The sequence below is a fragment of the Haliaeetus albicilla genome, chromosome 1, assembly GCF_947461875.1.
Source record: "Haliaeetus albicilla chromosome 1, bHalAlb1.1, whole genome shotgun sequence".
NCBI lineage: Eukaryota > Metazoa > Chordata > Aves > Accipitriformes > Accipitridae > Haliaeetus > Haliaeetus albicilla.
In genome coordinates this window covers 52,198,661-52,226,497 of record NC_091483.1, presented here as the reverse complement: position 1 = coordinate 52,226,497, position 27,837 = coordinate 52,198,661, and positions in this window count along the sequence as shown.

Here is a 27,837-nt window from a genome sequence, read left to right as displayed (position 1 = left end):
TCCATTATTTGTGTTATCTGAAAAGATCTTCAGAGCATTAACTGTCTTCTTCTAGTTATTCACCTAGTGTTTAGGAAAATAGAGCTAATCTTGTTTGGTTTGTAAATATAACAAATAAATGGAGTGTACACAGGAGTAAAGCTTATTTCTAACTAGATCTTTTACTGTATTGTATTACATTTGATGTCATGAATTCTGGTTAAGAGAGACATTTTAGAGATAGGACTTTTTAAAAAATGTAAAAAATGTGGTGTTCTCTGAAACCCTTCAGTGCATATTCTGCTTGATCCTGCTCACCTCCTTTGGCTCCCAGACCTTTGGCTTCCACAGTATCAAGGAACTTAGTACCAACCTAGATTTATACACAAATTCAAATCATAACTCAAATATCTGAGCAACTTCTAAAATCAAAGAAATTATAATGGATGATAAACTTTTGTTCCATCATCTTGTCATACACCTTAGCAATACCTTGCTGGAAGTCAGGGACTCCCAGTTCTCTAGGTGATAAAGCACTCACTCCCTGTCCTCTGGCCATGTATTTATCTGTTTAACCAATTCAACTTTGGAGTCTGTGTTCAGCTCTTGGCCCATACCATCAATATTACAGCATAAACTTAGCAACATAAGCATAATTGTGTATATCTAGCTAAGAAACCTATTCCCACCACTTCCCTCTATTGTGTAAAACACAATCTCTACCCTTTGAAGAACTGAGACCAAAAGATGAAAAAAGAAGAAAGATGACAAATTTTTCTATTGAGGGGTTATTTCTCATGTGCTTGTGCACATTTACTGATGCTGGAATGAAATCAAATATTGGCAGATAATGCAATTACAGTTCAGTCATTGCATTTAGAAACAATATTGTTGATTGTATACCAAAGAGCCGTGGAGTGGAAAGAACACTGTATGCTACACCCAACTACAGAATATTAAAATCACAGAAAGCTTTTTTTTTTTACCAAAGGAACAGTAACTTTCCTTATACGTGGTAAATTTCAACCCTATGGGAAGCATTCTATCCCTATTGTGTCTCAGTTTATTAAATAGTAAGCCAGCACTTACCTCAGTGAGTAAGATCTAGAAATTTAAGGCTTTCTGGGGAACAAATTCTATGTAAATTGAAACAATGCAAGGATATTCTCAAGTAAATCACCCCATTTATGAAGAAATTTTCAACCTGCAATAAATTCAGTGCAATGATACTTTACACATATATATCTTCTCCAAAAACACTTGAAATATGGCTGTAGAGTTTCCCACTAATACAGCAGATCAGAGTGTAACTATTAATGAGAAATTAGCCCAGTATTCACAGTCATCACAACACATCACAGTCCTTCACAAAGATGGGACGGTTTGTCTTTGACACTGTCTGTGCTGTTCACTGTTCCAGTTTAGCTGATGAGCTTTGATGTCACAGAGAATATTTGCTGACACCGAAGGATGATCTTTGTCTTCTGTGTTGAGAAGATGATGCTGCACAATTCTCCTAAGAACATCTCTGCAGTGTGTCATTTGCCTACCTCTCGGCCACTTGCTAAATGTAACTCATTATATAAAATAGCCTCTGGCAGGCTGCTAACAGCTGCTTTCAATACCCAGATCAAGCTCAGTTTGCAGGGTAACATTTTCCCTCTATTTGTTGCAAGCATTTGGTGGCCAATGGTGACATCCAACCTTGTATTAACTGTTGATCAGATGAGCAAATTGCATCACACATCAGTCAAGTAACTGACACTGAGCTATGAAAAGGCATTCATAAAGACGGTATCAAGGATATGTTAACTTTTGATTCATTGTCATCCCATCATCTTGCTCTAGTCATCTTTTTGAAATATTTGTCCTGGTGATAATTGCCTAGCTCTGATATATTAACAACATGGGTTTTCCTGACATCACCATGATTATCTTGGACTACACCTTAAGATTCAACAACTGCCCGCTTTAAAATCATCCAGCGAGATGAATTTGTCATTTGGTGGAATGGTTTAATTATTGAAATCCTAATAGGACAAGTTTTTTACCTTATAGGTACGCATCAGCTGGTACCTTGGTTTTACTGTATTTCATCTTAGGACTTGCACAATCAATTATAATTGCATTGAAGTGTGATCTGCAAAGCAGATTAATTGCAAAGTACTGCTATGGGAGTATCATAAAAACCAGGCTCATAAACAAGAGGTAGTAAGTGTTTTTCACATCTTGCATCACTGTCAAGACATGTTACAGCCTGGAAAGTTTGCAGTCTTACTGGTGCTGAGCAGGTTGCTTGGTCAGCCAGAGAACACCATTGGGATGTAAATTAAGTGAGTGACTTTTCTCCTATTTTCACAGGTGTGGGTGAGAAACACCACCTTTGGTAGAGCTGCTCTACCATTCTGAAAGATGTCCTTGTGACCCAGGAGGAATAGCAAGCAACCAGAAGTTAGAATGATTGAAAATTATAAGCTTGCACTCAAAAAGACACATGAAATATAGGGAGAAATTGTCCACTGGCAAGGATTATAGAAGGGAGCTGAAAATTATGTTAGATTTAGCTAAACATCTGAGTATGGGTGATAAACATGTTTGAGCTTGCTGTCAAAGCTTTCCTTCTCCTTATTTAACTTTTGTTAAAGAACAAAAAATACTGCCGAGTAGCCCGTTGTAGCTGGTACTGTTAGTGGATCTGAGGAGCTGCATACAAACTTTATCCAATCCCAAGTTTTTTTAGAGCATTAGAGAACATTTTGTTTCCGTTTTAAAGAAGGGAAAGGAAATATACTTGTGACAAATGACTTGCCCAGGGTCAGCAGCTCAGAGACAGACCACACAGATCAGGGCTCCTGATGTCTAGTTTGATGCCTATCCTCTGTAAACTGCCCAAGTTCATATTGGTCTTTTGGCTGCTGTTCAACAATGCAAACTCATCACATTTGTTTTCTGGTAGCACTGCCAGGTTTCCATCAGCTTTTTTTTCTTCCTTCTTTTGAATACATTTTTCCACAGGCTGTATTATATCTTGCTGTTTTATTTTTCCCCTCCTCCCAAAAGTGAACCTCATTCCAATGTTTTCTAACAATTTCCTTAGAGTAGCAAGGAGCCTGGAGCAACCCCCTGAAGCTAGTGCACTTTGGAAGACTGTAGCCCAAAGCCCTAATCCTTTACAGACTGAATAAAGGATCACAACTTGTTTCTTGTGACTGGTAGGGGACAACATTACTCTCTAGGGGGTCTGTTCATCAGTTAAGACATCAATCCTGAAAACTTCATGACCGTCACAGAAGTAGTATGTACAAAAAATATTAGACTAACAACGACTGTCTGAATGCATACTAAACCTTTAACATTTCACAGTAGTTCTAGAATTTTGAAAATGCTTATTTTTTTATCACAAAATATAGACCTGTTTAAATAGTTCATTAATATAGTGACTAATACATTTGCTAAGATTTGACAATTCAGATATTCAAACACTTTTTAAACTACTGTTACTCCATTTCCTGCGGTATAGTCTGCCAGTCTAAGAACACAGAATTTTTATTGCTCCTCTTAAACTGGTGTAGTCTCTACCTGTATTTGATTAAGTAATTGTTTTTCACTGCATAAACTTTATTTATTCCAATTTATTCCAATTATTTTTTCCAATGCTATTTTAGAGAAATGTGGGAATCCGCTGGGATGAAAGATCATTAATAGGTGTGTTTGCACTTTTCTATGATGTATGTATTTACATTCAAATTTGTAAAGGGCCTAGATAATTGTCTTAAATGTACTCTTTAGAGTTTCTGTTTTCGAATGAGGACAAGTTGGTATGTATTTTACCTACCCTTCTTTCTTTTGTCAATATTAATATTAATATTCCCAGGACCTTTGCTTTTTGTACGATGCCTTTCCTACATGATAATCAAGGAATCCAAGTCATCATTTTATCAAGACACAAAGATTCATCATCTTATTGCCATGATATTTACTGTAAGATCACTTGGTTCCCAGTGTGAGGCACAGACATTTACGAGACATCCACATAAAATGATTAAATGCCTAAAGGGTTAGATTTACAACAGAGGCACTTTTATGGAGGAAGAACACTCTTCAGAAAAGCACAACAGAAAACTCTTTTGTTCACAGGTGCTTATTTATGAGTCTAGCACCTTTTCTTTATTGTTTAAGTGACCTGGGTGCTTTCCCAAGGTACTTTCCTAGTATCTTAGTAGCAAAAGATGACATGCTGTATGTAAAACAGTTTTCACTTATGATTGATAACACCCAGCTTAGATTTCAGTGGTAAACAGTCATAAATTCTGTATTCTGAATTACAGATCTAACAGCTCCAGAAATTTCCATAAAGCCTCATGAAGTGACTATAGCTACCATCCACCCATATGTACATTTTTGTGATCAGATTACAATAATATTTAGATTGCTGTTTGGTTTTTTTCATCAAAGTGCTGCTGTACCTCTATCCACCTTGAGGATCCAGAAACAGCTGCACAACTTAAACTCCGCTACACAGTTATGATGTGGTCATTTATTATGAAATGTTGTTTAGCCACAAATGGCAAACAAAACCCAGGAAAACTTTCCCATGTTATTACCAGTTACTATATAAAAATGGTCCATTATCTATAGATGGGGATTTATGTATTACAACAAGGTGAATGAGTGCTTTATAAAGGGTAATAAGGGGTGATAAGGAAAATAAGATGTGATAGATATATATATCTTCAAAATGGATTTGCAGGTGTCAGATGGTTGAAATGAGGTAGAGGGCAGAAAGAGAATATGACAACCAACTCAGTTACAAATTTCTATAACAAACCAGACCATATGTATTGTCAAAGAGATTTTTCCCTCAAGGTTCTTCACAAACCAATGGCCTATAGGCATTTGTCTCACATATGCTGATGTTCAATAACGCTGTTTTCTCTGAGAACCTCTTTCATCTCATCAGACTACTTTGTGCATTTTAAAGCTAGGAAATTAATGCAAAAATTGAATACTGAAACTGTCAAGCAGGTTGCAATGTTGCTAATGTTTCAGCCTATTTGGTATACTGGGTTGTTCACATTTTTCTGTATTTAAAAGATGAAAAGATTATTTCTAATTTGACGTGAGATCATAAATTAACATATTTCTTACATTCCTTGAGCTATAATGTACAGGGGTTTGCCCTTTTATGATTATATTTCATCCTACTTAATGGGGCTAATAAAATATGCTTTCATTTTATTGCTGAAAACCAGCTTTTAAATTTTTTAAAGCAAAACCCTTTCATCTCTGTATCCTTTATTATTATTATCACTACCACAAACACTACCTGTCAAAGGTAGTACCTACAAGAGGTTTTGTGGGAGCAAGGGGATGATTCTCACCACCAGGTAGTATGCATTCAAAGGCATACTCTTCACATATGTTTTGTGGTTTATGAGTCACGGAACACAAATTAGTGCTTGTTGAAGTCGGAGTTAGCTGCTAAACTTACCCCATCTTTAGGAACTAAAATGGCCAGTACTAATCCATATTATGTTGTTCAGCAAACAAAACCATTTTCTGTGCTTGTAATACTTGTAATAGTTCCACAGGGCTCAGTGTTGGCTGTAGTTAAGTCAACAGGAGTCTGGATGCCAAGGCATTTTTTTCTAACACTCTTCTCCAACAGATACTAAGAAAACAACTATGCTACAATGTGTACCCGTGCCATAATGGGCCAAAGGAATACAAAAGCCAACCAACTCAAAGATGTATTTTATATCCTATAGTGAAGAAACTGAGATTAATGAAGCCTACTTTGGCCTAAGTGTAGTTACAATAATGAGATACAGCATCAACATTTAATGGTAGGACTGGAAAAGGATTTCCTAGTGGTAATTTTTTCCTAGTGGTCAGATTTTGCAGTCTGTTTGTTTGTTTAAATTCCTTGTTTTATTGCATTTGAAGGACAGGCAAAAAAATGTTGAAGCTTTAAAAGGAAAATAAGTTAAGTCTTCTGTTGACAAAGATAACCCCACAGTTGCATTATAACAAGCATTGTATAACACTGTTCAATATCCTTATTTCTCCAATCAGAAAGCCTAGAGGCTTTTGTCTCTAACGTTGAAAAGAAAAGCACGCCCATCAAATCTGAAGCATTTTGAGTATGGATAAGTATTGAAAGATCTACTTGTAATTGAGTCCCAGGAAGTAAAAATATCTATTCATATAAACTCTTTTTCCTTTCTCACCCCAATTCAGTAATACAGGTGAGTTGGCAAATGCAAATACAGAGATTTTTCTATGAGGAACAGAATACAGCATCTAAAAAGAATAAAGCAGTAATGGGCCTGCACCATGAATCTTCCCATGCAACGAATGTTGGTTTGGGAATTTTTCTGTTCAAAACAGCATAATTCAGCAAATGGATCCTCTTTTGGAACTTCTTCCTTGGGGCAATTCAGGCCAGCCTGAGATGCATTTCTTCTGGTGGATTTTAATTATATCTGTCCTACTGTAATAGAGAAAATCCTACTCAGATATATTGCTTTTCAGACATAGAATAATAGAGTCTGATCACAATGTGTAAATAGTCATTAATATTTTATTAACATAAATCATTTTGATACTTTCCAAGTGTACTTTAATATTTTAGAATGTATCCTAGCAATAGGACAATACATAGATTAAAAATAGTTTCTACACATGATGAGATGAGTTTCTTTTCATTATGAGTGGCAAAAATTCTGCATAAATGGACTCTTCTTAGTTATTTAAGGTAGGCATGGAATATTGGAAAAATGTATCTCTTATTTGAAAAAAATCTCTTCAGAAAAAGTCACAAAATTAAGACCTCAGCTTAACAGTAATACAGTAGCAAAGACTTACCTACTGCCTTTTAAATCTGGGGAAGACTAGTAGTAATTTAACCTTAATACTTTACTATCTGCTCTGAAGTGGGGCAACCACAATATTGAAAGTTTCACTCACTTGAGTAGTGTCAAAACCAGTATATTCCATTTATTTCTGTGGAGGTCTGGCACTCTCTTTGAAATACAGATTAAATTTACATATTTTATTTAAATTTTGTTCTTCATAATCCACCTAAAGGAAACTATTATTATAATGCACTTTAATTTGACCAATCTGTTGCATTACATAGCTGACTGCATATCTTGAAACTTATAGTTTTGTACAGTACATAAAGAGGGTGCTTCATGCAGATGAAGCAAATTAAACTGTCTTACTGCCTCACTGTAATTTCTCTGTCTTTTGACTTTAAAGCTATAGTGATGTAGAGAAAATTTTTTCTTGTACTAGTAAGAAAGTTAACTTGATTTCTAGTTTTCCTGTACTTCAGAAAATTAATTTGGCATTTAGCAGAGTTAGATTCCCACTTCCTTTCAAAAGAAATGTGAAGAGGATTTTTTTGCTTAATTTCCCAAAGGGCTTTGAAAATTTTCACCATTGCTAATATTTTATGGAACTTGCAGTGGGGTAGCTAAATAGCCCAAATCCACAAAGGCTTGCTGGGCAACTTGTGAAACACAGCCTGCAATACTTATCATCTAATGTGGTTTGCAGAATGGAAATAACTGCATTCATACATCAGAAATTATGTTTCCATCTCCTCTCAAAGTGTACTCATAAATCAGTTAGGTATTTTATGTTGGACAAGATTTTTATGTAAATCCAGAGTTCTCATACTTAAAAAAAAAAAAAAAAGAAAGATTTATGGACTCTTTTCTTATCCACTCAGTATCAGAAGACCTAATCCAAAATGCTGTCTATGGTTAGGTAAAATAAAGGTATTAATGTTTGGCCAAGATTGTAAAGTGTTTTGAGATTTACAAATGATAGAATGCCCACAGTCTGTGATTAGCCCTGATTTTCATAGGTCCCCAATGTACAATATTCCCATAACAGGCTAAGTCGGATGTCTGTACTCCTTCCTAGATGAGTCTGCCTTGGTCTTGCAGAGTTTGCTAAACATGGATGCATTTCCGAACTCAGCTGAGTTTTGAAACAGAATGACATGGACGTGATGTCACCATCAGGTTATTGCTGAGTCATAGAAATGAGGCATTAACACACCATAAAGCATTTTGTCTGCCTGCTTGTTGAAAAACCTAATTTCACTTCCTATCTCCTTCACAGGAGCAATTCATTCAACTTCAACAAGGCCTTCACCTAGCTTTATGCCAGAAGAACCAAGCCTCTGAAAGGGCCATCATAAATCTAAGCCGTATGTCTTGATTAAATAGTAAATCACTGTTTGTGCACTCAGAGTACCTTCAGCCTGATTCTGCATGAAGGTAGATTTTAATATTTTTATATCCTAAGCTCTAAATTGTATTTTCAAGCTTTGAGGAAATGTTTATGCTGTACTTAGAGATTATATTTCCTAAAAGGCTGCAAAAATTCAAGGAGCAAAGAGTAATGGTATAATCCTTTTTTTTTTTTGTTGTGGCCTCAAATTACCAGAAAGAGCCTTGAAATGCTTTTCTGTTCTTCTGTCTTCCTTCCAATAACCATTACCGCTTAATAAGGAATCTCTCACTTTTTTCTTCTTAAATGCTTTCAATCTCCTTGCCTTCTAAACAATTCTCAGCCATGAATAAATCTCTATTCTGTGCAGGAGGAAATATTATTATTCCATTAAACACAGATGAGGCAACCAAAGCAAAGACACATGAAATAAATTGCAAAAGGTATATGGCAGAATCCAGAATAAACTTACACTCATGTTCCAGATATATCAAAAGTTATAGGCATATTTCAGAATCATTTGAAGAAATGCAATGGGCAGTGCTATGGAAGAGATTGTAAGAGACCTCCAGTGAAATACTTTCCTTAAAACCTGTGATCCTGCTGAGTCCAATTCTGTTATCTTAAAACAAATTTATTTTTCCTAGAGAAACCAAAACCATGGGGAATTTGAGACTTTCAGTAGCAATAATTATTATCAATATTTTACTAGAAATGTATGCTGGTTTTTATACATGATGAGGATGAATTAAAATCTGATTTTCTTTCATAAAAGGTGGTGGAGCTGCAATAAGAAACCTGTCACTTTGAAAAACAGTAAAATCCAAGAAAACGGATTAAGGACGCACAAGTAAGAATAAGAACACTACTTTTTTAGCAGGGAGTTTAATAAAATACCTGTGCATATTAGAAAGTTATGTGTTTGGAAAATATTATCAAATTGACAAATCTAAGATTGTTGAGTAATTTTGAGGGAAGATGAAGAAAATTTTTCTTTTAAATCCCTGCTTCGCAATGCTAACTTATCTTTTGACACTGTCCATTCAGGACTTATTTAGTTGAGGCCCAGTATGTTGCTGAAAGTGTTTTACTGCCTTTTGGAGTTTGCATGCAGGACTTGCCCACGGTACAGGGATGCCCTAAGAGAGATAGACCCAGGTCGTGTTGCAGCCAGAATTGATAGCTTTACTGTCTCCTAGCAACTATGGTGCAGATATTTCGTACCTACAGGTACGAACTCAGTAGTGCAGAGTTACTCAGGGGCTGAATGAATACTCCCAGTCTCTCAATAGCTTGTTCACATGTGTATGAAATTTGGCTTTACAATAATATTGACTGCTAACATTTTGTTAATATTGTTTTCCTGTGGTTGGAAAAAGAAATTCCGAAGAGTTATACCTTTAAGAGACCCTGACATGAAACAGTTTTAATCATTTATTACCATGCAGAACCATAGTCAGTTCCAGCAAAGGGGCTGGGTGACGACTGCTTAACTCTAACTTTTTAAACTGATTATATGCTATAACCTGCCTTTGTGTTTATTGCCTTCTGTAAAGAAAAGCTATGGCATTTTGGTCTTGTTTATGAAATGCTATGACTGCTAGATTGTAGTTATTTCTAGGATGTACTCAGTGGGAGGAAGAAGGTATGGTTGATTTGAGGAACTCTGATTTTAATCAAATTGATTTTCTGAGATACTATAAAAAAGCATCCTTTGAATAAAAGCACAAATATCACTACATTTTACTGAAAAATTGATTTATCTTTTCAGTAAGTGAGATAAGTAATTTAATGTTAATATGAAAACAGCTCAGTTAAAACTTCCGCATAAAAATCCAGCCAAGAGATTTTTGTCTAGTACCATGATCAGGAAAGGAGATAAGTCTTTTGCAAGTTGTCTGCTTTTAAAGGAAGATAGATATATGTAGTACTAAATGCTTTAACACTATACTTTGGAAAAGCTTGTTTAATGCTGCTGCTTCACAGACACACATTTTCATCAGCCTGTGCTCTTACACAGACTAAACAAAGGCAGAGCATCTGTTCCCTAAGAATCAGAAGTATCTGGTTTAAACACACTTACTTCAACTGACAATAAGTGTTCCTTAGAGAGAAAGATACAAGCATTGATTTGCTGAAGTCCTTTGAATACAGATGGTGAAAAATACTCTGTCTTGTCATGTGTACTGACATCTCATTGCTGCCTAAAGCTGCTATACAAATATCTGTAAAACATGTATAACATAATGGAAGATAATTTCCCTACTTGCACATTTGAATGAGTATTGAACCCATTTTAAGAACACAGAAAATGTAAAAATACATCATATCTTCAGCTTGTAAGTCAAGGTGCCACCATATATTAAAATAAAGAAAATGCCACTAAATTTGTGGATGAATTCTCATCACTGGTATATATATAAAAAATAAGAGATACTGTCAAAATATGCTAAAATTATATATTGTTTTCAAATAGAGGTATGCATCCGCAATGCAAATTGGAAATAAAAGTACAGGGATGTGTGGGCATAATTTAACACTGTAGTACAAGCATAATATATACATAAAAGCTACAGATTTGTAATATATGAATCTAATATACCATTGTAGTCTACAGTTTCACTGAACCAAGCTTAAATGCTGTTCCTCTTGCCTCATTCCCAAAGGCACCAGGAGGCAAAAAGGAAATGAATGAGTAAAAATGTCGGGAGGAGAACTGAAAAATCTAAATGCATTTCATTTCACAGCACTGTCTGTATCTCTTATGGACAAATTGGCTCTGAGTGTAAGGTCATATGCTCAGCTGCTGTAAATTTGTACAAGTCACTGAAGGCAGAGGAGGAGAATTAATTTACACCACGGAGGATCTGGCTTTCGGTCATTACAATGCCCAAAGCAAAAGTTAAGCTGTGAGGTTTCATGCTCCTTATGGATAGATGAGGTTAGTTTACACTCTAGGAACTTATATTGTTTCAGTCTGCCTGTTGTTTGGAAACAAACAAGACGTCGGAGAGCTGATTTACTGAAATCAGAGCAGAGGTGATTTAAAGCAAACACACAAACTTACCAAAACTGCGCTCACTTGGGGGAGAAGAAACTTAAAAACACAGAAGGGAGCCGTACGTCTTCAGGCCACGTATGTTTTTCATCGTTCTCTATTTATTTTGCATGCAAATATAATTGCATCTGAGAGCTTTCTAAAATCAGTAATATTACATGACATAATCTTGCCAGATTCCCATTTACTTTTGGAAATACAAAAATTAGTTCCTCCCAAGGTTAATTCACTTCTTTAATCAAGTTGGTTTTTTTCCTTATGAGGCAAGCTATAATATTTTGCCCTTTTGGAGCAATTACTACAAATTTCTAAGTACATACTCTTTTTGCAAAATGCACCAATTGCTGTTTTGATTATGGAAACATTAATGCATTGATAACTCTTTACAGCACCAAGCATGGCATTCTTCTTTAAGTGTTATTGCACTTAAAGCATTTCAAACTACAAGAAAAACAAAAACACTGTTTAAAGTACTGACAGGATGGTTTCTACATTAGGCAGACAAGTTTTGACTTTCTTGAAGGAGCATGGGGTGAGCTGTGGGTACATAATAAAACAAATACTTATAAAAATCCTGCATTTCCACAGTAGCTCTCACACTGTATTGGAGCAAAATTCTTTCCCTCTCCTCAGTCCTTTAGACCATTCAGTCCAAATGCTGGCCTGGAAGATCCAGCTGTAAATTTCCCAGTGTGGATATGAAACAGATATCTCTCATTCCTATAATAACGGTCTTAATTTCCCAAATGGCAGAAAGGGATTGCAAGCATGCTCACAGCTATGACCCAGTAATTCATAGCTATGACCACCAGAGTCTGTTTACAAATGTACTTATTAAATATATAGGAAGATTGTTCTGTCCTCCCAGGCCATTTGGTTTGCGTTACAGGAACTGTCTGGGGGGAAAAACAGAATTCTATAATAGCTCCTTTTTTTGTTCAAACGAAATCTTGTAGCTGGAAGTGGAGATTTCCTTGCTCAGCAAAGGGAGACTTAACAGAGTTTATTTATTGGAAAGAATTTTCTTACGGCAGGCAGCACACTGAGGAACTCACATATTTTTCCTCATATCAGGGAGTCTCAGAAGAAATACAGACAGCAAAATAGCACAATAACTTTTAAATCAAGCAAGTTAAAGGTAGGTAAAATCACAAGAACACAGCAGATCAGAAATATAGCTATCAGGTTCTAAACTCTTACTGGCACAGAATACAGTTAACGATTTTAACACTCACAGGCTAAAGAAAGTCAATATCTTACCAAAACACAAAGGACACTGATAGATGTTTTCTGATGAGCTATGAGCAGGAAAGTTTACACCTGCATATAAGCACCACTAATGATTAGAATAATTTTTAAAATGTGCTTGTATTTAGAAAGGAAAAGAAAGGAAAAGAAGAAAGGAGAAGAAACCTCTTCTTCCACTGGAAAGGTTTGAACTTTAGCTTTTATTCTTCATTCTATGTAACTTCAAAAACATTGGTTTGCAAACCTAACATTTTGGCCATGGTTTTAATACTAATTCAGTTCTTGATAAACCCTTCCTGGACAAAAGAGTTTGTATAGTCACATGATGGCTCTCAGAGGTCATATTTTCACTTACAATCAGCTCTTACCATAAACAGATTTTTTTTTGAACAATCCACTGAAATTCAAGTTTCTGGTGGGAGAAGATGTTTCACTTATTCATACAAAGTTCAAGTGCCTTCACTGGAACCAAAAGAAAATAATTCACTTGTAAGAGTAAAGGTCTCATTTCACTGATCACCCCCATTTAAAAAAAAAAAAACAGAAAGCATGCTATAATTGTAAAATAGTATGTGAATTTAAAGAAATATATTTTAATTATAATGCAACATTTTGTATTCTAATTTTGCAATTTGCATTATATTTTACAATTATTATCTCTTTTCAAAGGTGACAAGAATTAAAGAAAAGGATGTGTTTATTTGGGCTCATTTCCCAACAAAAATTCCTTCTGAAAAAGATTCTGTTTGGTATGTAATTTTTTTTACTAAAATGTTTATCCTTAATCGACAGTTCTTCTAGGAATACCATAGAATTATCAGGGGGAAAAAAACAGTCTGCTCTTTTTGTGACAAGTCCGCTTGTCATCCAGAGTGTCAGAGCTGGCTCTTCTGGGAACTAGAAAGACTTACTTGGGATCATATTATGCACGTAATGAATTTTTCTGGCTGAGTAAATTAGACAAAAAAAAGACCATCTGATAGTGCCACAGATGTGACAGGAAAAAGAAGTGCCTCCTATAAACGACTTCATGGAGCAACCATATGTTCCTACCTTCCAGTCATGTCTCATATTAAGTCTCACACTGAAAAAGACGCCTTGGTATATGCACTTTGTGCAGCATATAGTCTGCTCTGTCACAGAGATAGCAGTGCCTTCTTTCTAAATCTTGTTGGCTAGAAGTCAGAAATGTTGGAATCTATTACCAAAGATGCTCAGATGCTCATAACCTCTCCCAGCTCCAGTAGAAAACATATGAAATGCCAACAACTGAATTAATGTGAGCATTTACTTCTCCCTGGGGTGGGGTGGAGGTGTAGAAACAGGCATCCCTTGATTTTAAAATCCCTGAACAATTCTATTTTTTTTAAGAATAGGATACAGACAAACAAAAGCTATTACAGAAAAGTATTATTATATCAATTTCTATAAAGCTGGGCACATGTACACACAAAGTCCTTGAAGGTAAAGTGACACATAGAAACCATTATCAAATTTCTGTGCTATTTAGAAACCCTGACAATCTACCAGATTGCTGCCTTCATTCTGCTCCCAGTGCCTTGACTGTCAGTAATCGCTCCATTCATACAAACTGTGCTTTTGATAGTACTAATATATGAACCACTGGAGGCTGACTGGAGCAAAAACTATCCACAACTGAGCAGCAGTAACCATTTTGTCATTTCCCATTCCACCTGAAGTTAAAACCAAAAACTTTAAATGTGCTGAAAGGAGCACACAACATCTATCAATGTCCAATAGACCGAAAAGAGGTCCAAAAGATTTCTTTGTGTCCCAGCGAGTGCCTCAATCACTTAAAGTTTCTGCTAGAGCTCATCCTCTTATTTATCTTACTTTTTGCCTGAGAGTGACAAAAGGTCTGGCTGAAGAACCATGTTGGAATTAAGGAGCAGCTTGGTAGAGAAAACTCCAGGTGAATGTCCCATGTCTTAAGTGCGTTCCCTGACCAGTTCAGTCACCTACTTTTCAAGGGTAAGGCAATTGGGTTTGGCTCCAATGTCATCATGACCCTTCTCGTTTTTAGGGGCCACATCTGATTGAATTGTAAGTACAAAGTACTCCCTCTCAGGAGTCAACCATTTCTCAGGGTCAACAGGGCAGTGTCCCTAATGTTCCCATCCTCAATGGAGGATGATTGAAGGTGACACAATACATACTATGATTTCAGGCTTGCTTGGTGATCAGGGAGAAAGTTTCCACAAAGACCAAATTTTCTGCCTTTGAATAGGTTGTTTTCCCTTGAGTATCAGTAAAAAAGCAAGAACTAAACCTCTAGGACTATGCTGTGCGATATAGTGAAACTTTTATGTGGTCACTCATTGTGGAGAATGGTGCTTAGTGCAGTAGGACCAGCCACTTAAAGGAAACGTACTGGCTGTGGGATAGGGATCTTGTACACATACCCTTGAGAATAGCAGGAGGTGGAGGGGTAGAACTTAAGCTTTTCCAATCCCTTTTTTTTGGTCTATTTTATCCTTCTCCTGCAGATACTCTTAGACATTCTAGAACTAACTTTTAGATTGCTAATTATGATATTTTTGTCTCAATAAAATCTTCATGGAAATTAGTGTGAGAGAGATATATTTTATATATATATATATATATGATAAAATTAATTTTTTATTAAAAGAAAGAAAAATGCAAAATTTTGATCCAAAAAATCTCAGCCCACTCTAGTTACCATACAGTGTAATATCCCCATCCCCTTACTCAGATCATTTTAACTGTTGTATAGAAAAAATAAAAATCACATAGAAATAGTCTTCTGGGAAAGGAAAGTTAAGGTAAGCCAAGAAGCAGCTATTAGAGATGATCAAAAGAATCAACTTACCTGAGAAATTCTTTACAAGGTGTCCCTTTAAATGCTTTCTATACATCCTAGCAAAAAGATTTTATATAAGATACCAAAGATGTAAAATAAATTATTTGCTTTTACACCACTCAGTCATTTATGTGGTCTATATCTACACATTCAGGTGCACACCAAGGAAAATCATAAGTGTCTCAATGACGAGAGTTTGACCCCAAACTGCATAAAAATACAATTCTGCCTGCTGAGCGTCAGCTGTCACATTACCATAAACATTACAGTAACTTTGTGAAGCTGTATTATATGTAAGAACATAAATATGTTCCTTTGCAAAGTCAAAAAATGGAAAGTAGGTCAAATAAATAGACATATTTTCAGTAACACACAGTCAAAATCCATGTCTCGTTTCACTGAAGAAAAATTGACATTCTCTAACTAGCTCTCACTGGTTTATTTTTCAACAGAATATTTGTTATAACCATTTCTTTCTTTTTCTCTCCTCACTCTTTCAGCTTGAGGCTTATTGTCACCTATGTCTCCTCCTTGAGATCCATTTTTCCTCCAATTTTCCCAAGCACTAAAGTCCTCCATCCTACAACATCAGCAGGAAACTCTGCTACCTTCTGCCAACAGTTTTTTAGCTATATAGTAGTTGCCATAATGTATCTCCACAACGGTAGCTTTTCAAAGCCAGACAGAGCCTAAACTAAGACAACCCCTTACTTGGACTGCCTTTTCCCTGAAGAAAAGTTAAAAATTAGGGTAGAAGAGACAAAAGAAAACAATCTAAGTTTGCTGAGAAACATCAATAATACAGCATCTATGACCAGATTCAACAATCAAAATGGTAATGCAGGCACAGCTATATCTGTAATATCAATAAACAATTACAAAATTAATTAAGACACATCAATGCTGTTAAACCATGAGTGGATTGCATCAGCTGTGTGCATTTTGCTGATGAAAGTTGTGAGATGTAGCTTTTTTAATTATTATTATCTTTGCTTGATGTCCTGTTTTTTCAAACAGGTAGTTAGGCATGATTTAAATAAGAGAAAACCAAGTCAAAGTCACAAGTATTCATGTACATTAAGTCTCTTAACCATGAAGGCTAAAGGACTTCTTTTGTTTTGGTGAAATCTGAATCTTTTGCACAGGCTGCATATGAAATTGCTGAAATGGCAACAACCCAACTTTACATATTATATCCTGTGGCAGTTGATTCTCAAAGTGAAACTGTAAAATGAAAATATTTCTCAAGATGGTGTAGGAACTATAAAAGGTTTGAAGAACCGTTTGGTATTGCAAAGTCATCCAGATTTAGAGAACCAATAAATGTAACTTCCCATGAGACCTATAAGTAAGATTTAGCAACCAGCACAGAGCAAGTTTGATTCAGATGTCTTTTGCACTGGTATAACAGCAATTCCACAGGCAGTGTGTAAGTTCTCATTTTTATAAAAATAAAAATGGTTAGTAATTAAAAAATAATCTCACTAAGTTCACCAGCTTTTTTTCTGATCTTTTCTCACTTTTAATCAGTAAATCTTACCATGAATCTACTTGTTCCAGGCTTTGTAGGTAACAGATTATGGAAGCAAACATTTGAATGGACTTTAGGTCATAAACTGACATTTTTAAGAGCCATATACCTATTTGTGTCAGGTAAAATATGCTTTTACTTTGGTCTGAAGGACAATTCTACTTCTACCCACTTTCTACTGGCTGCAAATCATGAGGTCCACTAACTGCATACAGAAAATGTAAAGAAGCTGATGATCCAAAAGCAATTAGGAAGAAAGATACAGAGACTGATAAATCAATACTGCTGAACTGACAAGTTCATGCTATTATCCTTACTCATCAGACAAGCATTATTGGTGGTTCTCATCTTATTTTAGAGAGTAAGGAAACTTCATATTTCTATTTGCACCCTATGTTTTATATACAGTTTTGGTTTAATACTTAATACCTTTTTTCTGATGTCAAAGTATTAAAGATCTTGCATGCTCACGTTGGCTTATAGCTAGGAAGCAGAAAGGATCACCTTCAGCTGCAGTGTTAATGTATTTTCCAGCCTATCATTCAGGTTGCAGAAAGCAACAAATTCAATAATAATATCTAATTTCTATATCGTTATATGATCTGAACCTGTATCCTGTCAAATGACTGAAAGAGATCCTGAGAAGTCATGTTTTGACACTTCAGTTAATTTGAATGTGTCTTTGAATATTTTCAAGTGCTGACAGGGGACTTAAGTTAGAAAAGTACTGTGAATGACAGTTGTTGGTCTTTACGCATTACATTCACAAGTGTTACGCCGATTGCCTGAGGATCATTCAGGTATTGTTAAATGAAAGCTATGCCCCAGGGCTATGTTTGATGTCAGTACTTTGATCAGCAGGTAGAACTGAAAATAGAGCATTTCTCTGAACAGATGTGATTTCAAATAGTCCTTTAAGATGTCTGTAACTCTAGACTGGGTCTTTGTACCTATACTGTTCCCCTCATTGTTACAGGTGAGGCCATTAAGAAGAGTTCTCTTTGTCCTTCAGCTGGTTCAGTTTGATTTTTTAATGACAAAGGAAACAATTCAGATATTCCAGTGACACAGTATACCCCATTTTTAAACAATATCTCAGATTACTATTATTATTATTATTTCTACCTACAACTGCTTCAAAAAGAAAATTAGATTTAGAACAAGTTCTTAATAAGGATATGATGTACTTTAGTCTTAACTGCTCTAACTACCCAGTCCAGTAGTTAACTTGTGTTTCTGTTAAATCTTTTATTGGTACTGTTGTGGTATTAAATTAGTAACAGGCAAATTGAGATATACAAAAACACGCACACACTGAACCTCCTGTTCCTGTACTATCATTCACCAAGATTAATTTTGTCTTGAAAATAGCCAGAACATCAGCATTGACATACATAAATATCAAAGCTAAGATGAACTGTTTATTTATTTAAAACCTTACTGTAATTGCTGAGTTGCTTAGGCAACATTCAGAGAAGATGTAATTTTCAAGATCTTCTGCCCATATTATGCAATAACAAGTTATTATACATACATATTTAAAAAGCAACTGGTTCTGAGTTTTTCAAAATGTATTTCAAATCACTTCTTTGGACTCTGAGTTTGTAAGCCTACCACTTAAAAATAGCTAATAGTTCCTGGAAACTTGTGAAACATTTTTAGTTTTACCTGTATTATTAGATGGGCTCAGGAAGAAATCATTCAAAGTTTATACAGCTCCACCTAATACCTGGCTCATGCACTTGTATACATATATATATATATTTCTTAGGGAACATTCACAAAATATATATCTGCTACCTTTACTTACAGTACAAAAAAGATGGCAGAAACTGGATAAAGTGGAAATTATTAAAGAAAGAGCATTCTTTAACAAAGTGTGTGTCATATTTCGGGTGTCCTAAAGACCGGCTGGGAAGTCACAGATGCCAGCTGCTTGATTTGTGTAGACTCCAATACTTAGGAGATGCAAAATAAAATATTAACAGAGAGGACAATGTGCATTTGTTTTTCTTCCTTCTCTGCTTTGTCTCTACCATACAGCCATGGGAATAGTCATGATTCAGCTCATCCTGACCAAAACTTTGTCATTTCACACAGTTTTGACATTCACAGACTAAAGAATTTAATTCCACCAGATTCCCACCATTAAAATCTTCAGGCTTTTTTTTCCTCTTGAATGCCTCCACTTATCAAATCTCTGCCATATGGATTCTAATGGTTTAATAATATTTTTGTCATTATTTTTGTTAAGCTTAAATGCACAGATACTTCCCAGAAGAGGAACAATTCTAATGTAAAAGCCTTACGTGCGTCCACGCCAACCTGGAAGAAGAGACTTAAGGAGAGTAACACAGAAACAAAGAACTGTCATTTCTGTGTGTTGCTATAACATATATGTGGAATTGTTAACCTATGTTAAACTCTATATTAGTTTAAATTGATCATGAGAATCCATATAATTGATTTAATGTGTTTTCTGTAATGCAGGGCTGTACACAGGGTTTTAACACTGGTTTTTGGATTTTAAAGTCTTAAAGACAAACAATCTCAAAATTTATTTTAGATGAAAAATCAAACTTTTAGTCTTCGATGTTCTTGATATTATCGGTGATCTTATTGTACATTAAGTAGAATTTTATCTGTAGCTGAAAACAGGTTAGGACGCAAGCAGTTATGTGTTCTTAACTACAGTGGAATAATATAGGAGGAAATGTCATGAGCATCAAACTAATTTCTGTACAAAGTTAAAGATCCTGGCAGACTGAGAAATCATCGCCATTAATGTGGTCTGAGCATCTGCATACAAATCCAGATCAAGTCTAAAGTCAGTAGGTGTAAGTTCTTACTCATAGAAAATTCATTACATTGCCTCCTGAATTTTAATGGGAAGTAATTGAAATAGTTTATCATTTACGATGTTGTATTCGCTAGCTTTTCCTTTGTGCATAAATTTTATTCTGTAGTTATGAAAAAAATAAAATCCATGAGCATATATGGTAACTTCAAAAAGGACAGCTATCCTGACAACACATATCGAGAATTAATTCAGAGTTGTCTGCAATCAGAAGAGAACATGATGCCTCTATGAAGGCCCAGAGGAATTTACGAATACCAGACTATTTTAGGCACTCAGATGCAAACATAATGACACTATTATAATCAGGATAGTTAACTTTCTCTTCTACAGAACAGTACATACAAAACAATAATGTGTCTACAACTTAACAATTTCCAAGGACCTAAAGAGTCAGGAACAGAATTTTTTTTATTTTGAAATAGCCGTACATACTAAACTACATCAAATCCATCCACTTACTGTATGACTGTCCACACTAAATGTCACTAGTGTGGCTGTGTGGAACTCTTTTGATGACCCTTGAAAACCTGGTGATGCTCAACTCATTTGCTTGTGAGCACAAAAGATGTTCAGGAAAGAGTCAGGGTGAAAATTTCTGGAATGGTCACCTTGCAAGCTGCTCAAACTTCTGCCCTTTGACTGGTGTCTCAGAAAAACAAACAAATCCAACCCAACTTCACATGGTGAGGCCAGTGCTATAGCCATTGCTATAACACTTCCAGGATTTGCCATCACTAAAAGAGGAATTAAACTATGTTGCAAATAATACTTTCACGTAGCACATGTTTTTTCACGTAGTACTTGTGAGGAGCAGTAAGAATGATCAGAGGTAAAGAAAATAATACTAACATAAGGAAACAGTGCAATTTGTTTAGCACAATAGTTAAGGGGGGGGGGGGGTGGAATATGCAACAAAATCCAGCATCTGGAACCAGAAACTAAAAACATTCAGATTAGCAATATTTTATCAAACACAAACCTATTTTCTCCCCAAAATTATAAAATCAAGATCAGAATAATGTTTATGCAAGAAGTAGTTCCATCAGAGTGGCAGAGGATAGATTCTTTGTTTACAAGATTGCTCTGTTTCAACAGCACTGTTGGATTCAAAGCAAGAATTTAATTTAGAAAAGCAGATCCTGCATTACGTAGGTCAGATTATTTAACCTCAGTAACACTTTAATTCTTAATATCTGTTGACCTCAGCAGCCAGAGGCTATTCCATGAGCTCCTGTTTCCTTTCTCCTATGCCCTGGATGCCAACCGTCCTGCCATAGTGGAGCACAGCCAAGGTGAGCTTTAGCATATAACCCCACCGTTACCTTGGTAACTCTCCCCAAACTGGCTCCTGAACTGGTTCTAGGCTCTGAGATGAGATCATGCCCAAAGATGTTGGGTCTATTTTGTATTTCTTTCCCAAAGTAATCTTTTTAGAAACTTGCACTTAACCAAGCACTGGAAGTACTATATCCAGTAGCAGCAACAGTAATACTGTGCACCACATGTGGTTTTCACTGCATAAATATATTTAATGGGTACTCAGGGAAAGTTGCTGTTGACTTTATGAAACAATACAAGTCTGCAAATATGTTTCTATGTTTACACTTCTACAATAAACATTACCTTGCTTCTTTTCCATTATCCATCTTATGTTTGTTTCTGTGCTTTTGTGTGTGTATGTGTCAGAACATTAATCGTTGCATTTTGGAGATTTTGAATGGATTGTGGATGAGACTAAAGTAGACAGAGGCAAAACACAGTTAACACTGGAAACTCAAAAAGGAAGTCAAAATCCAACAGCTCCTATCTTATCTGGAGGAGCAGCATAAAATTTGCATAAAATTTGCCAAACCTAAATAATGCATAACATCTACATTTTGTTTAAAGCTGAAGGACTTCAAAAAATCTAAACACGTTTTGTCTTAGTTTTGTATTTGCTTATATAAAATGCTGAAACATACACACTCTTCTGATGCATTTTAAAAAACATTAATGAAACATGAAAGATGTAATATATCAGATCAATTCAACTTCCCAGCAGTGGAATAATCTGAAAGCTATTCCAATTACTACTATGGTTGAAGAGCTATTTATTATGATGAAGAGCTACTTTAGCATCATCAAATGCACTTTCAAACTTCTGTGTAGTATTTATAAAACTGAAACAACATTTCAAGGCAAAACTTCATTAAAAGATAGAAATGTGTGTAAATAAGTTCCCATGAACTAAACATTATTAGACTGATGGGAAACAACATGGGGAAAGTGTCCTCTAGAATATATGAGTATTTATTTACTGCCTTAACTTAGTCCTAGCATTGTTCTGTCAGGCCAGGCTATAGGTTACTCATCTCTTTGGTTACACATTGCTATCCCCAAAAGGTACTAGGAAAATAGAAAAAAAACCAGAGAAATTACAAAGGAAATGAGGCCAACACAAAGGCTAGAGGATAAATCCTGTGATGAGAGACCGAGGGAGCTGAATTTATATAATTTAGAATGGTGAATACTAAGGGGATATTATGTGTTTTCAATAGTCTACAAATGCCCTCACAGTGACAGTTTACATGATAAAAGACTCAGTCACACTCTCAAGAAATGACAGACGAAGAACAATATCTTGAGGCTAAGAAAAGTTTAGACAGATATTAGAAAAAAGTTATTAACAGTGTAAGCAACTGAATAATGATGTAGCCTATAGTACAAAGGAGGATTTTGGCACTTTTACTACACACATTTGAGAACAGCTTAGATTAGAAATGATAGGAACAGTGAATGAAATAATCTTCAAAAATATAGATGCCAAACTAAATGAAAGCCCTTCCTGTTGGCCCTGAAGTATTATTGCTTTGGAGCTAAAATACATATTCCTTATAATACCTCTTAAGTATAAGGAAGGTAACAGTCAATAATATAAAATTAAATTTAAGATATTAATGTTTAATACATTAAATGATTGTATCTTCCTCCTTAGTTAAGATGCAAAATCATGATTCAAAAGCAGTACATAAATAAGAAATAGCACAGATAGGAGTATCTGAGGTTTTTAGCAGTTGATAAAAGAAAGAAAAAAGTGTTTTAATTAAAGACTGAAATCAAACATTAGAAGAGAAAAAAATTTGCTACCAAAGGTAAATTACCTTTACTCTACAGAAAAGATAAATGTTGACAAGCTGGTAAATCCAATCATAAAACATAATTATATAGGATTTATCTTGTACTATTTGCCTGGAACTACAAAAGTAAAACCCAGTAAAATGACTACAGATTGAATGGACCTCAAGACTGAATCATCGATCCCCTGAGATGTTGATGTATCCTTCATATCAGCTCTAAGATCCTTTGGCTCCTGCTGAACAAAACTTACATTTTCATTTCCTTTACTCTTGCCCTGTACCTAAAAACTTTTGTACTCCGGAGTCATCATTTTATATCAAAGTATTTCATTTTTCATAAAAAGACAGAAAGATATTCAACTACTTCATTGACCTTAAGAATACTGTTCAAAGGTTTGGTGGGTGACTCAGGTACCTAATATTTAGAGATCAGTAACTTAGCAGAGAAAACACATCAGATGGTTAAAATCATATTATTAATAGTTTTTTTATTTAGTCAATCAAAAAACTTTTGGAGCGGTTGCTATGCATAACAAGTATCACAGACCCACCCTAATTCACAGATTTACTTCTCATATCAGGCAGTGCTGATGACATCTAATCATATTTAACTGTAGGGCACAGTGCAGGAATACAGCAATTTAGAGGTTTCCCTATTCTGAGTAGTACAGTTAAAGTCAAGAGAATGGTCACATTCACAGGGATACTTTCTCAAACAAGGGTAATTTCTTTAATGATTTTCTTTAATATGAGATAATACCAATGATCAAATAAGCCCTCTTAAAAAAAAAAAATTAAAAACAAACAAACAAAAAAAGCCAGCATTTCTGGGTTAAGACAAAATTGTGCATATTTCCAGTTACAGAATGGATATCTCTTGACTGTATCTTCTTTTACAAAGACATAAAGAGAAAAATAATTCCTACCAGTGAATTTCAGATATCAATAGCTAATATTTAGGGGCCAAAAAGAAAAAAAAAAAAAAGAAAAGAAAAAAATCTCCACCTCTCATCATAATCCTAGTTCTACAGAAAACAAATCCTGATACATGGAGACAAGATCTGCCTGGCTAGCAGACCCTTGCAGTATTTCCTCAGCTCTGAAGATGGCTGTGAAGGAGGCAGGACTAGTTCCTGGGTCTTGTGACCCTTTCCTTCTGCAAATAAAAATGTGGTCATATTCTTTGAGGGCTGTTAATACCATTTTTTTTCTGAATATTAGAAAGAAAAACAAATTAATGATCCTTCAGATATTTCCATCATTACAAACTGAAATTTCATTACAGCTCTTTCTTCCTACAGACCACTGTGTATGTTTTTACTGTATACTTTACAAGGTTTGAAAGTCTGCTGTTTTTCAATTCATGAAATAATTAATCTTAACCACTTACATGTCCTACTTTATTTACAAATCAGGTATCCTCTAGTCAGTTATATTTGTAAAGTGTTACCAAAGCAATGCCTCAGTAAAATGAGAGGTTTTATGCAACAAATTTTGTCTACATATGCTATTCCACATCTAGGCATCTATTTGAAATCATAAATATGGTTTCATATCCTCTAGCATCCACAGTATTTATCTCATTCCACATTATGAGAGAATACATCAATTTTCACAATATTAATGTAAGCACTGGAAAATAAATATTCATGAAGCTCCCCAGTAACAACCAAAAAATAATAATATTCTGCTAAAAGCTTGACATCTACCCTAAAAAAAGAATTTTATTAACATATGAAAGTGACCTCTAGCTTTAAATGGGCTTCTTCCAACGTAATATTAAAAAGTGTGACCTAACCTCCTTCTGCATAATACCTAATTAAAACTGCTGTACTATTAATATGTTACAGATACAAAGCAGAAGTCTTATGTGGCCTACTTAGGAAGAAATTTCTGTAATAAAAATGCTACTCTTACATTTAAAAGGTCTGTATCACTTATAACTCAAAATAACATAAGATATTTGAATGCATTTCCAATAATATTTGAGTTGCATAAATTGTCTTTTATATGTCATTGAATTTGCTCTACAAAAAACAATTGATAAAAGAGGCACGACTCCATAATTGCAACCAATACCTTACTATCAGCAACAAAGAAACAAATAAGTGAATGTAAGTAAATAATGGTTTTTGTCTTTAACTAGTCTTTGTTATGTCAAATATTCAAAAGCTTGCATCTTTACTTGTCAAGTAAAATTTTCTACAGATCTTGGACTATTTTGTTTTTTTCATTTTTTCAATTTTCCTCATTTAATACAGCTCCTTCTTTAAACACAATTTCCATGCTGGATGATTCCAGACTCACCCTAAAGACAGGCAAAACACAAATTTTCAAGCATACAGGAATGATCTCATCTGCTTTAATCTAATGGTGCTCCTTTTTCTCAGCTACTTGTGGATTGTGGACTAACAACAACATGCATGCAATGTTTGCTGATCATTTACTTTAGGAAAGGAAATATAAGGGACTGATACGTGGCAAAGAAAGTTTTTTCTCTTGAAATTATTGATCACCTCCTTTTAACGAGGCAGCAGATAGCAACCTCATCATACTTGTAGTACAGAACTGTTAGCAATGGCCTTACAAGTAAGCTAGAAGGGTCCAAACACCTGAGTCCTAATCACAACTCTGAAGCCAGTACACTATACCTCTTTGGACAAGAGACTGTGTGTGCCTCAACTGACCTACCTATAAGTGTGCAGATAACCATACTTCGTCTCATATTTCTAAAGGATACTAAGCAGATTCATTCTTCAAAGTGTAATTAGACTAGTCATTAAGTGAATTCCTACTGCAAGAAAAAGTGCTATAACTTCTTTCTTATCTAGCCATATGAAGAAGAAAAGCATTATAAATGCTTATCAAATCAAAGAAGGCATTTCAGAGAAGATTAAGGTCAAAAGACATTTTACTATTCAAGGAGAAAAAAACAACAACAAATGTTTCTTAGAGGAAAACATGACTTCAAAATAAGAATTATTTATGATAAGAGAGTATTCGTTTACTTATGGTAAAATCAGCTGTGACTACTGTTATAGACTTTTATTTTATTTATTTATATTTATATAGATGTCGTGGTTTAACCCCAGCCAGCAACTAAGTACCACACAGCCACTCACTCACTCCCCCCCCATCCAGTGGGATGGGGGAGAAAATTAGGAAAAAGAAGTAAAACTCCTGGGTTGAGATAAGAGCGGTTTAATAGAACAGAAAAGAAGAAACTAATAATGATAATGATAACACTAATAAAATGACAACAGTAGTAATAAAGGATTGGAATGTACAAATGATGCGCAGGGCAATTGCTCACCACCCGCCGACCGACACCCAGCCAGTCCCCGAGCGACGAATCCCTGCCCCCCACTTCCCAGTTCCTAAACTAGATGGGACGTCACATGGTATGGAATACACTGTTGGCCAGTTTGGGTCAGGTGCCCTGGCTGGGCATGAGAAGCTGAAAAATCCTTGACTATAGTCTAAACACTACTGAGCAACAACTGAAAACATCAGTGTTATCAACATTCTTCACATACTGAACTCAAAACACAGCACTGTACCAGCTACTAGGAAGACAGTTAACTCTATCCCAGCTGAAACCAGGACAATAGAGAAAGCATAAAAAACCCAGCCATGTCATTTTACAAGACATAAGACGCCAGTAATACATTTTCTTTATTGGGTCAGGTGATTGCATTAAATTTGGGGAGTCCGAGATTTATGAAGACATGATGCTAACCTCATTTCTTTCACTCTTCCAAAGTATATTTTCTCACATTCTTTGTCAAACCTCTTTTATTTGCTTTCAAATGAAAACAAGTCAATACACAACCTTGCCCATGTATAGAGCAACCTATTAGACTTTAGCAAAGTGCCTTGTCACTGTCAAGAAATTGTCATGGCAAGTAGTCCAAAAAAGGTACAGCAACACAAACTAATGTAGCTCAAAGAAATGGTTTTAATAGCTATCGAGGTTGAAAATGATAAAGAGTTCACATCTATAATGAAAACACAAACACATCTTTACCTTTTATGAAGAGAGGAAATGAGATTGCACCGATATTTCCATAGCTGAACAGGTTATGCTTTATGATAAGGCTAATTCAATAATCATAACCAAAGCACTTGAACTAACCCAAGTGAAAAAATACAACACTAAAAGGTTGAAGATTCAGGACAACAGATATTGAAAACATACCATAAATTTTAACACAAGCCAACTCCTCAGTATGTGACAAGGCTGTTCCAACCCACAAAGAAAGCCTTCAGGAGCTGGCAAGGCTGAAGGCGGGAAGTCCATTTCACAGAATTATTTCAGTGAGAGTTTTGGATCTGTCCAAGATCAGGGTTGGATTTGTTATTTTTGTTGTTCATACCTGCAGGAAAAGGCAAGTCTGTTTTCATGAAAGACATACTCATACTGCTAAAGATGATAACCACAAATTAACTGATTTCACAATTAATCTTTTGTGATAGAAATAACTTGAAGGATTTTTGAGTCTTTTCATTATTTTCATTTCATTTTCTAAGCTGTACTGAAAGTCAATCTGATGTCAACAATTAATGAAACAATAAAATTAATCTGTTCTGTACGTTTACAATTCAAGACACTCAGAGTCCATATGGGATAATACTTCTTCAGGAAGGCACTACCCTAGCTACAGAGATGAGCAGAGTCTTGAAATAAGATAGAGTCAAGCAATATGCAACAGCTGTCTTAAACGCACTCTGGTCTTTCTTGTGCTACTCTAGAGTCACACAGCAGATAGCAGAAGCCACTCTAAAATACCCAAACAAATTGGTTTTCCACTTACCACATTGCCTTCACATCTAGTGAATGATCTGAAGTGAAGAGAGATGGAAGTATCCAACTTCTTGTGCATCTACCCAGTGGTGACTTGAAACAATCATTTCATGATCTGAAACATAAGATTTGTTTACTTTTTCCTCATCATA